This window comes from Acomys minous, assembly GCF_964271855.1.
Source record: "Acomys minous genome assembly, chromosome: 3".
Classification (NCBI taxonomy): domain Eukaryota; kingdom Metazoa; phylum Chordata; class Mammalia; order Rodentia; family Muridae; genus Acomys; species Acomys minous.
Window position 1 is genome coordinate 16,978,720 of NC_140485.1, and position 14,568 is coordinate 16,993,287.

At 44.7% G+C, this 14,568-nt stretch overlaps 1 protein-coding gene across 3 annotated transcripts in view; it reads left to right on the forward strand.

The window, feature by feature from the left end:
- SLC23A2 (solute carrier family 23 member 2) overlaps positions 1 to 14,568 on the forward strand; it is a 101,962-nt gene that overhangs the window by 26,608 nt on the left and 60,786 nt on the right. The window contains exon 1 of one of the 3 annotated variants that reach the window (XM_084776866.1): positions 11,297 to 11,446. The exons of the other annotated variants lie outside the window; for them this stretch is intronic. The gene's annotated coding sequence lies outside the window, so the exon portion shown is untranslated. Of the gene's footprint in view, positions 1 to 11,296; positions 11,447 to 14,568 lie in introns of those variants that run through there. 3 annotated transcript variants of the gene reach the window in all.

Below are 14,568 nucleotides of genomic sequence, written 5' to 3' on the forward strand. Positions count from 1 at the left end.
ACTGCTTTATGTTTATTTACTCTGTATATGCAGGAGTCATCTCTGTTTCACCATGTGGGTCCCAAGGATCCAACCCATGTAGTCAGGCTCAGTGGCAAGCACCTCTTCCCACTAAGCCATCCCGCCAGCCCAGACATTTACTTTAAAAAAAAAAAAAGCTTTATTTTTATTTATAGTAAAAGACATCCATGCTTACTATTATAGTAAACCCAAGGCTGGAGAGATGGTTCAGCAGTTAAGAGCATTAGCTGCTCTTCCAGCGGACCTGTGTTTGATTCCCAACACCCATGTGGCAGCTCACAACTGAGTGTAACTCCAGTACCAGGGATCCGACATCCTCCTCTGCCCTCTGCAGGCACGTGGTGCACAAATACAGATAAAACAATCATATTTATATAATATTTATATAAACTAAAAAGAACCCCCCTCCCAAATTAGGGAGGCATATCCTTGACCATCGCTATGAGCATTTTTTTTGTGTGTTTCTCTCTATCCCTTTTGCTTTCTCCGTGCACTGAGGTTCTCCACGGAGGCCATTGTCATTGAAGTGCATGTTCCTAAAAATAGCATGCATTGATGCTGGAGGCAAAGGGAAGGGGCCATCTGAGGACAGTTTGAAAAGAAATGTTCCCCAGCTCTAGGGTCTGAGTCACCATGTACCCCCATGCTGCCTTTTAGGGATCCTCTCTATTCTCTGTGTAGCCCTGGCTGGCTTGGACTGGCTTTGTAGACCAGGCTGGCCTCAAACTCACAGTAATCCACCTGCCTCTGCCTCCTGAGCGCTGGGATTAAAGGCGTCCACCACTACGCCCGGCGGATCCTCTTTATTGTTTCATTGATCTTTTCTAATATTTGGTTGTTTCTAATGGGCATTTATCAAATGTATCACCAGGAGCAGCTTGTCTATATCATCCCTAGGATTTTCTTTGTCTAATACATTTCCTTATTTTTTTTTCTAGACAAGGTTTCTCTGTGTCACCGTGGCTGTCCTAGACTTGCTTTGCAGACCACACTGGCCTCGAACTCACAGCGATCTGCCTGCCTCTGCCTCGTGATTGCTGAGATTGCAGGCATACACTACTATGTTTGGCTTTCTTTTCCTTTTAAAGATTTATTTATTTTATGTATATGAGTGTTTTGCCTCTGTGTATGTCAGTGTCCCATGTAAGTATCTTGGTGCCAGTGTAGGTCAGAGGAGGACCTGGAGTCACAGCTTATTGTGTCCTGCCATGTGGAAGCTCGGAACCAAATTTGTGTATCTAGAAGAGCAACAAGTGCGCTTAACCACTGAGCCGTTTCTTTGGTACATCTTCCTTCCTTCCTTTCTTCCTTCCATTTTGCTTTCTTGACGTTTTTATTATTATTATTAAAGATTTATTTATTTATTATTTATATAGTATTCTGTCTGCATGTGAGCCAGCAGCCTAGAAGAAGGCATCATGCCACATTTTAGATGGTTGTGAGCCACCATGTGGTTGCTGGGAATTGCACTTGGGTTTGGAAGGTTTTCCAGAAGCAGTTCACATCTGATACCAAGGGATAGCCAGCCATACTTTGTATGTTGTTTTTTTGTTTGCTTGTTTGGTCTTACCACATCAGTCTGAAACTCACTATGTAGACCAGGCTGGCTATGAACTCAGAGATCTGCCTGCCTCTCTCTCAAGCTCTAGGATTAAGGGCCTGAGCTACCATACCATGGCCTTGTAGCCCTTTGATCTTCCTTCTTGAGATGATTGTGCAGTGAACTCGGAAACTCAGGATTTCCGAAACTGGGTCCACTCACTTACAGATGGCTCTCAAGGCTTCTGACCCTGTGAAGGATTATTTTCCCCCACGTTGCTCTGTATGCTGTGGCTAGACAGGGGGTTTCCCTGCCAACCCACTGCACTTCCATGAGAGCTTCCATAAGACTGGCTCCACCGCTGCAGACTGTTCAGTTATATGGGAAACTGCTTCTCACCTCAGTGCATAGATGACGGCCACAGTTTGAAAGCTGAAGGACTCATCTCATTCCATTTGCTGTAAGACTGTCAATACCAAACCTGAGGTGCCAAGCTCTTCTTAAACTGACTTCATTTTGTGACCGAGAGCAAGCAGGTGACAACACGGTACCTGGCTTCATGATTAAGGAGCATTGTAGAAGGAGCTAGGACTACAGAGATGCAGAGGATGTGGGTATCTGGTCCATCAGCAGTTTTCAGCAGTGAGGAGGAGCTCTTGTTCTGTTGGTGTCTGTTCCCAAGACCTTTCTATGTTTGGAATTTTGTTTTGGGTTTGCAGTCTGTGTGCTGCTGACGTCGCTCTTTTACTTTGTGACTATCAAGCATGTTATGTAAAAATGTTACACTGTTTATAGCTTGATTCTTAGCAACAAGACAATTAAATATTTACCAACGAAATTGGGTAGTTTCAGGAGCCTGTGTAAATACTGATGGTGACTTGCATAAGGAGAAAAAAAAGGTGGCTGGTTGTGTAATGGTATCATGAAGGAGACCACAGGCAGGTTAGGACTCCTGTCTTTTGTCTGTCTCTCTTTTCTTTTCTTTCGTGTTTGTGTGTGTGTGTGTGTATGTATCTGTGTAGCCCTGGCTGTCCTGGAACTCTCTTTGTAAACGAGGCTGGCCTCAAACTCACAGCGATCCACCTGCCTCTGCCTCCCGAGATATGGGATTAAAAGTGTGTGCCACCACGCCTGGCTGCGATAAATGTTTTAAAATCAGCAAGTTGATGCTGGATCAGATATCCTGCATATCATATATTTACATTATAAGTCATAACAGTAGCAAAATTACAGTTATGAAATAGCAATGAAATAATATGGGGTCACCATAACTGAGGAACTGTAGTAAAGGGTCACAGCAAGGCTCAGCTGCTATTCTTCTTGGGAAATGCTGTGGCCCTGGATAATTCTTGGTCACACTATGGATCTTTTATTTATTGCACATGTGCATGGGTTGCGTGCACATGTGACTGTGCGTACATATGCATGTACTCGCATATACCTCACGAGCCTAGGTTCTCAGGCATGCTGGGGAGGCCCTTTACCACCAACTTATGCCCAACTCTTTCTCTTTTTCCTTTTGTTTTGTTTTACTTCTCTGTGTAGCCTTGGCTGTCCCAGAACTCACTCTGCAGACCAGGCTGGCCTTGAACTCACAAAGATCTGCCTGCTTCTGCCTCTGAGTGCCGGGGTTAAAGGCATGTGCCACCACCACCTGGCTTGCATGCTTTTTCTTGTTTGGTGTCTGGTTCTTTTATTTTCCTGTGGGCTGCAAGGTGGGCACATATCTGTCTTATGATCAGAAATGTATTTTGTTTACTCATAAGCTTCATCAGCGGGCCAGTCCTCTTGTTCATTTATTCACTAACATGCCCATGTGTGTGGCTTGTGTGCAGGTGCCCACGGAGGCCAGATGAGGATGTTCAGATCCTCATGGAGCTGGAGTTACAAGCAGCAGTGAGCCACGTGATGTGGGTGCTGGGAAGCACGCTCAGCCCTCTGCTCTGAACGACCAGCAGTCTCTCCAGCCCCAATTTACTTTTGTTGTTGTTGTTTGTTTGTTTTGGTTTGGTTTTGCATTTTTTTGGCTGTTGAATTCAACAGGAGATACACTAGGTAATAAGGTCACATTCTCTCTCTTTTTTTTTTTTTGAGAGTCCTACATTTTAATCTGCAGGCAGCAGGAGAGTGTATAAGGTCACATTCTCAATCACACATTTAGAAGTTCTGAATTTAATTAGATCTCAATTTTTATTTTTTTTTTAAATATGGTTTTCCTTCCTCCACAGCTTGTAAAACATTCCATTAGAGTCTGGCACCTGACTTTCAACCCTGACCTCCACTTTCTAGTTCCATTAAGTCATCAGGACTCCCCCGACTTCTTGCCCTCCCACCTAAGGTAGCACCTGTGTACATCACCGCACACTATTCCTGTGTGTGTGTGGAGTAGTTTGGGTTTTAATATGTCCAAATAACGAAACAGAAACTTCCTTTTCACAGTCTGCCCCCACACCCTTAAAAACAAAAACAAACAAAAACAAACAAACAAACCCAAACCACACACACACTCGTTAGCACTACATGGTCCCTGCAGTCAGCAGGAAGAGAGCCAAGAGAAGGGGAGCTCCTCTCCCCCAGCCCATGCGCATGGCCGGAACTGGCTGTGTCTCACTTCATGACGTGCCGCAAAGTGTTGCCTGGGCTTCTAAGCCCAGAAACTATTTGAGTTATTAATGAAATGAGAGACAAGGGGTCACCAGTTAATAAAACAGAAGTTGCGCCGTGAGTCAGCATCAGAAGTAAGTTTATATAAAATAATTTATTTTAATTCTGTTGTTCTATATGTTGAAAATTTCCAAAACAGATTTTCTTTTCAGTGCTGGAGGGTAGGGCGGGGGTCAGTCCTAGGCCCTGCACACTCTACTACTGAACTGTGTGGCTCCAGATCTGGAAAATTTTGTTTCTGTTTTTTGTTTTTAAAAACCTTGACCAGCACCAGTTAATTATTATAGCACTAGAGGGTGCTGTCAGGCCATGTGTTCGCTTTGCTTCTGATTCTTACAGCGTCTCCCCTCATTTATTAAGTGGTCAGCTATGTTCTTTCTGCTCATCTGCTAACCCTAAATCTCTGGCGCTCTCCGGTTAACAAGGGCAGAGCAGGGAAATGTCAAGATGTAACAAACCAAGCTGACCTTTTTTTTTTTTTAATTTACATTTTTAATTGACATACGAAATAACATTTTGCTCATATTTGTTTTTGGTTAGATCCTTGCACCCTAAGAGCTCCTCTGTGTCATCTCCCTGTTTGTACCCTCTGCCCCAATAGTCCCCCTTCGATTTTCACATCACAAGCAGACTTTTACCTTTCCATCCTCTTCCTTAAAACGTCTGTTTCCCTCTCATGGGCCTCCTATTAGTTTCTTGGCCTGTACACACACTTAAAAAGTTACTTATGTTTAAATTTAGAAGCAATGTACTAAGGAGAGATGGCCTTATTTGTCTTACCTCACTTGATATGTTCTCTAGTTTAATTCTTAAAGAAAAAACAAAAAAGACATTACATTAATAAAATTAATAAAATCAGATTTTTTTCAAGTATGCAGTTATTTCTTTTTTTTTAAATGCATGTGTGTATGTGTGTGTATGTATGTATGTATGTATGTATATACATACATGTGGAGGCGAGAGGACAGCATTGGGTGCCATCCCCGGAATGCTATTTCCTTTGAGACAGGGTCTCTCACTGGCCTGTAGCTCACCAGGTGGGCTAAGCCAGCCAACCAAATCCTCAGGATCTTCCTCTCTCTGCCTTCCCAGGGCTGGCGTCATAACTGAACCACCATGCCCGGTCCATTACCTTTGAAATGGGTTCTGAGGACCCATCTTGGGTTTCATGGTCAGAGTTAGCCCTCTACTAACAAAGCCATTTCCCCCCCTAGCCTGGGTCGTTACTGCCCCCACTCCAACAGGGTCTCTCAGTGTAGCCCTGGTTGTCCTGGAACTAGCTCTGTAAGTAGATCCACCTGCCCTTTCCAGACTGCCAGATTTAAAAGGTATATGCCATCATGCCTGGCTAAGTGCTAGTGATTTCTGATGAATTAAGTTCTTTATTGTATTTGCCCAAGTTTAGTTTTTAAAATTTTTTTTGTGTTGAATTTAACCCATACATAGTTACTAAGAACGGAGCTGCTCACTTGCCTCTTCCTACACCAAGACGTGAGTAGAGGGTTTTTTGTTTTGTTTTTTTTTGTTTGTTTGTTTTTCAAGACAAGAGTTTCTCTATGTAGCATTGGCTGTCCTGGACTTGCTTTGTAGACCTGGCTGGCCTTGAACTCACAGAGAATCACCTGCCTCTGCCTCCCAGAGTGCTGGGATTACAGGCGTGCGCCACCACACCCGGCTATGAGTAGAGTCTTAAATGAGTAGAGATTAACAAGTGCACTTCTGGATGCATAGCTTTTCCCTCTGCTAAGCTACAGTGTGGGTGCAGCATGTGGGAAATCTTTCGATGGAAGTTCTGTGAATTTATGCTAGTTAGTCTCCGGATGAATTTTGGTTCCTTTGATATCTTTTAGCTTTCCTCCAATATCATTCTAGTGTTGCTGTTTTTTAAATTTATGTTTTAAAACAGTTAAAAAAATAATTATGTGTGTTGGGGGATTATGCATTTAATTTAAATTCAGGTGCCCATAAAGATCAAAAGAGGGTGTCAGATACCCTGAAACTAGACTTGGAGGTGGCTGGGAAGCAAGCCTACCTGGGTGCTGGGAACTGAAACAGGTGCCCTGCAAGAACGCTGTATGCTTTTAATCACTGAGCTATCTTTCCAGCCTGTTTATTTGTTAAATATATATTTATTTTTATTTTTATGTAGGTGTCTGTGTGAGTATATGGTGGGTTCCTGTGGAGGCTAGAAGAGGGTGTCAGATCCCTTGGAGATAGAGTTACAAGTGGTGGTGAGCCTTCGCATGGGTGCTGGGAGCCAGATCCCGGTCCTTTGTAAGCAACAAGCATTTTTTGTTTGTTTTTCTAAGACATGGTTTTTCTCTGTAGCCTTGGCTGTCCTGTATGCACTCTGTAGACCAGGCTGGCCTCAAACTCCAAAATGTACCTGTTTGTGCTTCCCAGTGCTGGGGTTAAAGGCGCACCCCTTCATTGTCCAGCTGCAACAATTCTTAGTTCCTGAGGCTTCATATTGTTAAATTGTTAGCCAGTTTCTCTATAGTTATCGTCTCTTTTGAACTTGTCTTAGTCTTTCTATTGCTATGATAAAACACAGTGACAAAGCCGCTTGGGGAGGAAGGAGCTTCACTGAGTGAAGCCAGGTTAGGAACTCAGACTGGGAAGGAGCCTGGAGGCAGGAGCTGATGCGGAAGGATGCTGCTTACCGACTTATCCATGGTGAATTGCTCAGCTTGCCTTCTTACAGCATCCGGGACCACCTGGCCAGCGATGGCCCCACCCACAGTAGGTGGAGCTTTCCCATATCAATCATTAATCAAGAAACTGTGAATTCTCTTCAGATTTGCGTACAGTCTTACAGAGGAATTTTCTCAATTAAGATTTCCTCTTCCGGGCTGGGGAGATGGCTCAGAGGTTAAGATCACTGACTGCTCTTTTGGGTGTCCTGAGTTCAATTCCCAGCAACCACGTGGTGGCTCACAACCATCTATAATGTGGTCTAATGCCTTCTTCTGTCATGCAGGCCTACATGCAGGCAGAGCACTATATACATAATAAATAAATAGATCTTTAAAAAAAAATTTCCTCTTCCTAGATATGTTTAGGTTTGTTGACTAGATGAACTACTTATAAGTAGGTAATGAGATACGTAGAAGCTACTTTTGGGGGCATCACATATGTTTACTGTAACATGACACACAGTCATTTTCCACAAATGCTCCCTGATCTCTGGTGATGAAGCTCTATTTTTTATTGTGCACCGTTCCCCCTGTTATATTAACTGCATTTCCTACATTGGGTAGACTCTTCTGCGTGCTGCAAGGCAAGGGAACTCCCTCATATATTGTCTTCCCACCTCTTACAGGTGGATACATAAAGTTAAGCATAGACCATTTGGCCTGCGTTTAATAATGTTATGACTTTTACTTCATTGAAAGAATGTCTTAAATATAAAGACTAAGATCTTACGAGTTTGATATTTTGGCAATGTAAAGTAATTCTCGCGTTTAACACTTGTTCTGTTTTGATACAGAGTCTCTAGTATGTAGCCCTGGCTGTACTGGGACTCACTATGTAGAGCAGGCTGATCTTGAACTCACAAACATCTGCCTGCCTCTGTGTGCGCTACCATGGCCACTTTTTTTTTCACTTCTCAGTACTTGCTGTGAATTGAACCTGGGTTCCTTATGCACTAAGCAAATGTTAAGACCTATGCAACACTTTGATTTATGTTTTTTTTATGTTTGTGGCGGTCAGAGGACAGATTATAGGAGTTGCATCTTGCCCTCTACAGGTGGGTTTTGGGGATAGAACTAGGGTTGTGGGGTTTGTGGCAAGAGTCTTTACCCACTGAGGCATCTCACTGGACCTATCATTTTTTTTTTCTTTTAAAATTTGTCTGTGTGAATGTTTTGCCTGCGTGTATGTATATGCACCATGTATATACTTGGTACCCTTGGAGCTCAGAAGGCATGGGTTCCCCTGAAACTGGAGTTAGGGACGATTGTGAGCTACCAGATGGGTTCTGGAAACCAAATCTAGGTCTTCTGTAAGAGAAACAAGCACTGCTGAGCTGTCTCCGTAGCCCCCCTCATCATTTATTTTATTTTTATTTATTTTATGTGTGTGGGTGTTTTGCCTGCATGTATGTATATGCACCACATGCATGTCTGGTACCCGTGGAGGTCAGCAGTGGGTATTGGATCCTCTGGAACTTATATTGCAGATGGTTGTGAGCCGCCATGTTGGTGCTGAGAACTAAACACTGGTTTTCTGCAAAAGCAGCAAGAGCTCTTGACCCCTGAACCATATCCCCAGCCCTATCATGTTGTATTTAAAAAAATACTCTGCCTGCAAGAGGGATTTTGGCATCTTCTTCGTCCCTGGGTTTATCTGTTTTACATCGTAAAAAATAAAATATCTGGAGTTAAGAGTAAAGAAGAGTGGTTGTAGCTTACGGTTCTGGAGGTCCAAGAGTGTGGCGCCAATGGACAGAGGCACAAATGGAGCTCATTCCCAAGCACATAGGTTGGCTTTGCTTTTAACACTTTACTTCTTTTTTTGTAATAGCTTATTCTCTAGAGGGAGTAGCTCACTGCCTGGGACCAGCGTTAATCTGAAGGTAGTGTCCTCATGACCTAACTATTGCCCAGCAAGCTCATCTCTTGAAGGTTCTATTGCCTCAGCACTGCCACTTTGAGACTTCTTGTATTTGAGCCCTTTAAGACAGATAGTATCCAAACCCGAGAACTCCCTGTCTTCAGTTTTCATTGGTGTAACTAGAAGGCGGTGGTTTAAGTAAGAATGGTCCTCATAGGCTTATATATTTGAGTATATTGTCATCAGGGAGTGGCACTACTCGACGTGGATTAGGAGGTATGGCCTCATTGGAGTACGTGTGTCACTGGGGCGGGCTTTGGAGTTTCAAGTGCTCACGCCAGGCCCACGGCCTCTCTCTGATGCCTGCGGATTTGGAAGTAGAACTCTGAACTACTTCTCCAGCACATGTCTGCCTGTGTACTGCCATGCTGCCCACCATGACGATGATGGACTAAAGCTCTGAACTGTAAGCCAGCCCCAGTTAAATGCTGTCCTTCATAGGAGCTGCTGTGGTCATGATGTCTCTCCAGAGCAATAGAACACTAAGACAGAAGTTGTTTTGTTCTGTTTATTTATTTTTTTACAACATGATGCATTTATTTAGAGAATAATTTGACATTCATTGTTTCATAACTGGGCTTATGAAGTCTGGGACTTAGGTCTGTCTGCCCCAGTTTGGTTTGGTTATGTTGTTAGTGAGCCTGTGCATAGTGGCCCCTCTGCCCTCTCCCTCTCATGGGGTTGGAATACAGCCTCACGCTTCCTTACTCTAGCCTTCTGTTTTGCCTTTTGTACACAGAGGTCACCTTACCTGGTCAGACAGTTCTAACCTTTTCTGAAGCTCGTCTTCACGCTTTGTTGTTTTGTGGCATTTCATGTTGTCATGAAATCTTGGGGCTATGTCGTGTGTCAAGGCCAGTTAACATAGTTACACTGCACTTAATAAAGGAGGCTGCTTCTGAGATGCATTCCTAGGTAACTTGGTTGCATGTCTATCATAAAATGCACAGCCCTAGGTTACCACTTACTAGATACCCTGGCTGTCTGGCAGAACTACCATTGTGTATGAGGTCTTTCTCTGACCAAATGTATGTGGGGATAAAACTCAACTCGGAAGCAGACATTTTGTCCCTGGATTGTCTGACTTTCAGCATTCTGGTTGTCATGAGCCTGTTGTGCACATGCAGTGCCTCACTTGGCCTTTTCTCATTCTCAGAACAGCTTAGGCAGTACCTTTTAAACATTATGTCTAAAGTTTGTTCCACTTGTCCCATTTTCGTTTCTTCTAGATTTATCTAGTTTTATGCTTAGAAGTGTTTTTCCTGCATGTGTGTGCTCATCACATACGTGCAATAATCACAAAGGCCAAAGGAGGCCATTGGATCCCTCAGAACTAGCGTTACAGATGGTTGTGAGCCACTGTGGGTGCTGGGAACTGAACGCTGGTCCACTGCTCTTGACCATGGAGCCGCCTCTCGAGCCCTTTCCCTTTTTTGTTTTTGGAAATTTCTCTCGGTCCCTGCAGCACTTCTGGCATCTCCAGAGCATTTTGACTAGGGCTCGGCTCCCTGAGTATACTGAGCCTCAGGTGGGTGACCATGTGGGGATCTGTTCTGGGCCTTTGGGACAGTGTTCTTCCATCTTGAGCCTTGACAGTTCTCCAGCCTTCTCCTGTTGCCAAATGTCTTCTCCTCTGGTCTCATGGCCTCTTTTCCCTCTTCACACTGCTGGTTTCTTCAAGGTTGTGTGAAAAAATGGCACTCTCAGCTGCTTTCTCCTGGTTCTTCTGTCTTTACCTGAGGGCCGGCTCTTCTCAGGTGCAGTGCTGATGGCAGGACCTTCCCTGCTCTCCAGAGCCTCGTGCTTGCTGTCCTCTGGGGATGTGCAGTCTGCTGTAAGAGATGGAGACAGATGCTTGGATATCCCAGAAGTGGACCTGCCCCACTTCTGTGCCGGCCCTGGGATGGAGACAGGACTAGAAAGGGCAGTGGCTGCCTTTGTGGCCTTTTCTTCCTCTTCAGGGACTGTATGTAGTTGGACCCCGTCTGCCAGACCCCAGGGACTCGGGCTGTGCTGTTTGTCATCAGTACTCGATTTTGTTGACTTTGCTAACTGTTTAATGATGGGGTCCTGCTTTGACATCACTGCAGTTCTTTGGGTTTTGCAATCTGATGTCTTTGGGCTCCTGACTGGGGAAAAGGAAAACTGCCAGCGAGTAAAATTAATCCCCCTTTTCACTGAGCTGGCAGCAACATGGGCAGACTTGCTCATCTGAACTGTTTGAAAAGATAGGTTTTAATTTCCCTTCTTTGTTTGGGTTTGAGAAATACAATCCCAGCAGCTGCTGGGTTTCTATAAAAGAATATCCAGATTGCTCTGAAGAAGCCTGCTGCAAGACTGGGGCTTGCAGTAACCGTTCGTAGCCAGGCGGTGGCTGTTGTGTAATGCAAAAATCGTTTCTGATGAGGTGCGGTTAGTTATACAATTTTGGCCAGCTCGTGTGGGTTATAAGAGCTGAAATTACTTCAGCACCTGAAAGCAGCTCCTGCTGCACCCCAGGCCAGTCACAGGACCGCACAGGCGTGGTGGGTCGTGCACGGATTGTGGACTGTGAGGCTTCATTGAAGATGTGACTATTGCTTGGTACAAGAGCTCTGCTTGGGGGTGAGTTCTGAGGCTTACTGGACCATGTATCTGAACTGTCTCAGTGTGCGTTTGTGACCATGTGTGCCTATGTGTGACTGTATCTGTGGCCATATTCTCTTCTCTTTTCTTTTCCTCTCTCTTAAACACACACACACACACACACACACACGCACGCACGCACTCACGCATGTGCACTGTGTGTGTGTGTGTTGGGGGGGAGAGGGGGGGGAGAGAGAGAGGGGGAGAGAGAGAGAGAGAGAGAGAGAGAGAGAGAGAGAGAGAGAGAGAGAGAGTATTGTTAGGCATTACTTAAATATTGGCGCCTGAACATTAGCATTTCTGCAGTGTGCCCCTTGCCACACACACCTGGCTGTCTGCAGCAGTGAAGTGTCAATGACTTCCAGAAGCATTTACTTCCTTCCCCATCGTAAGTTTAGGGTTCTTGTCTGTCTTCCTTTTTACAGCACAGCCTTTTGCTTTGGAGAAAAACAAGTAAGTATATAAACAGAAAGGAATATAAATAACAAATTTCATAAGGAGCTGGGCCTCTTTATAAATGGAACATATTGATTTTTAAAAATTCTTTTGGCTTTTTATATTTTAAGAATATTTGGTTTATTATTAATGTAGGATTTTGTAATGTTGCTATGGCTGGCCTTGAATTTAAGTCCTCTTGCCCTCGGGTTCCCAAAGCTTGGGCTTAGAATTGTGTGCCATTGGGGAAAAAGAGACAGGGTTTCTCTGTGTAGCCCTGGCTGTCCTGGATTATTTTTTTGTAGACCAGGCTAGCCTTGAACTGACATTGATCCTCGTACATCTGCCTCCCTGAGTACTGAGAATAAAGGTGTGTGTTATCATGCCCAGAAGGAAAAATATTTTAAAAGGAATTTCTTAGGAGGAACATTATCCCTTGCAAGGGGGAAAAAGGGCAACATGGTCACAGGCTCCCATTTACAGAAAACTAGAGAAAGCCTTGCTTTTTCTGTAACATCGGAGTTGGTTTTAACCTGGAGAAGGGCTGTAGTCCCTGCTTAGGTAATTGCAGTACAGTTCAGGCAAACCCATGCATGACGTTGATCCCTGAGGTAAATACCTTACTTACCCTGTCTAGGGAGACTCTGCTGGTAAGAGGGAGACTTGGTGAAATGCAGTCTGGGCGGGTGCGCAGAAAAAAATGATGTGGCAAAGATTTGCAGATGGAGGGGGAAGCAGTTGATCAAGAGAACTTAACAGGCAAAAGTCCAGCAAAAGCAGGCAGGCATGTGAATAACTAGGGTATAAATAAGTGAAGGGGGCTCACCCGGAGAATGAGAAGGAGATTTGGCTTTGGTGTCTGAGGCACAAGGAAAAGATGGGAGCATTCCAAAGGGGGTTGGTGTGGTGGGGGCAGTAGTTCAGAGAGAGCTGGGGAGGAGAGGGACAGTGCCGGAAATGCTCCTCTCAGCAGGGGGGCAGGAGTGGAAGGTGACCCAGAGTTAGTTCACTCATGGCCTCCTCCTTAGAGAGGGCAATGGTGCTGCAAAGAGGGTGGAGCAGGGAACCCAGCACAAGAGGGCAGGGTAGCAGGAACAGCATCTCCAGGAACTTATTGTAACTTCCAAGGCCTCTTTCATATTAGAAAAAGGGGCGGCATCAAGCCACACAGGGCACTGGAGACCTGGAAAAAGAGAACGCTATCTACATTTTTTTTCCTTTTTCTTTTTTTCCTTTTTTCTTTTTGGATTCTCCAGACAAGGTTTCTCTGTGTAGCCTTGGCTGTCCTGGAACTCTCTTTGTAGCCCCGCCTGCCTGCCTCTGCCTCCCGAGTGTTGGGATTAAAGGCGTGTGCTGCTAAGCCCGGCGTAGTTATCTGTATTCTTGACAGTAAGTCAGGAACTTGGGGGTTTTGTTGGTTTGGTCCAAAATGGCCACCAATCTTCAGAGCTTTGTTCTTTTTCATTTTAAAAATGATTTTATTTTTATCTTAAAATTGTGTGTACATGAAAGTAATTCCTGTGGAGACCAAATGAGGGACCTTTGCCCTGAGTTACAGGTAGTTATGAGTTTCTCCACATGGATGCTGGGAAACCAACTCCGCCTTTGCTGGCTAATTTTATGTCAACCTGACACAAGCCTCAACTGAGAAAATACCTCCGTAAGACTGGACTGCAGGCAAGCTTGTAGGACACTTTTTAAGTCGCTGATTGATCAGGGAGGCCCTAGCCCATTGTGCCTGAGCCCACCCTTGGGCAGGTAGTCCTGGCTTTTATAAAAAAGTAGGCTGAAAAAAGAAGAAAGAAAGAAAGAGAGAGAGAGAAAGGAAGAAACAAGCAAAAAGGAGGCTGAGCAAGCAAGCCATGGAGAGCAAGACAGTAAGCAGCACCCCTGCATGGCCTCTGCATCAGCCCTCTCCTCCAACTTCCTACCCTGTTTGAGTTCTGGTCTTGACTTCATTTGGTGATGAGCATCAACATGGAAGCCAAATAAACCCTTTTCTCCCCAGCTTGCTTTTGGGCATGGTGTCTCATCACAGCAATAGTGATCCTAACTAGGACGAGCCCTCTAGAGGAGAAGACCATGCAGAGCTTGTTCTGTAGGGAGCCTGCACGGGAGCACCGTGCCTGCTGTGTTCGCAGGGTCCTTGGCTAGCCCACTTGTGCTCTTGGTAAGAACACACCAACCTCTGCCTCAGGTGCTCAACTTTGGAATAAAGATTTTATTTTTTATTTTTATTTTTTATATTTTATTTAATTTTAATTTTATGTCTGTTGGTGTGGGAGTGTCAAATCTTGGGGTTACAGACAGTTGTGAGCTGCCATGTGGGTGTTGGGAATGGAACCCGGGTACTTTGGAAGAGCAGGCAGTGCTCTTAACCACCGAGCCATTTCTCCAGCCCACCTACCAGAGTTGTTTTTTTTGTTTTTGTTTTTGTTTTTTTGTTTTTTTGAGACAGGGTTTCTCTGTGATAGCCTTGGCTGTCCTGGACTCACTTTGTAGACCAGGCTGGCCTCGAACTCACAGCAATCCGCCTGCCTCTGCCTCCCGAGTGCTGGGATTAAAGACGTGCGCCACCACGCCCGGCTTCCTACCAGGGTTTTTAAGACAGTTAAAGAAAGTCATATTTGCACCTGGAATGTCTATTATACATTCATTTTAATCTT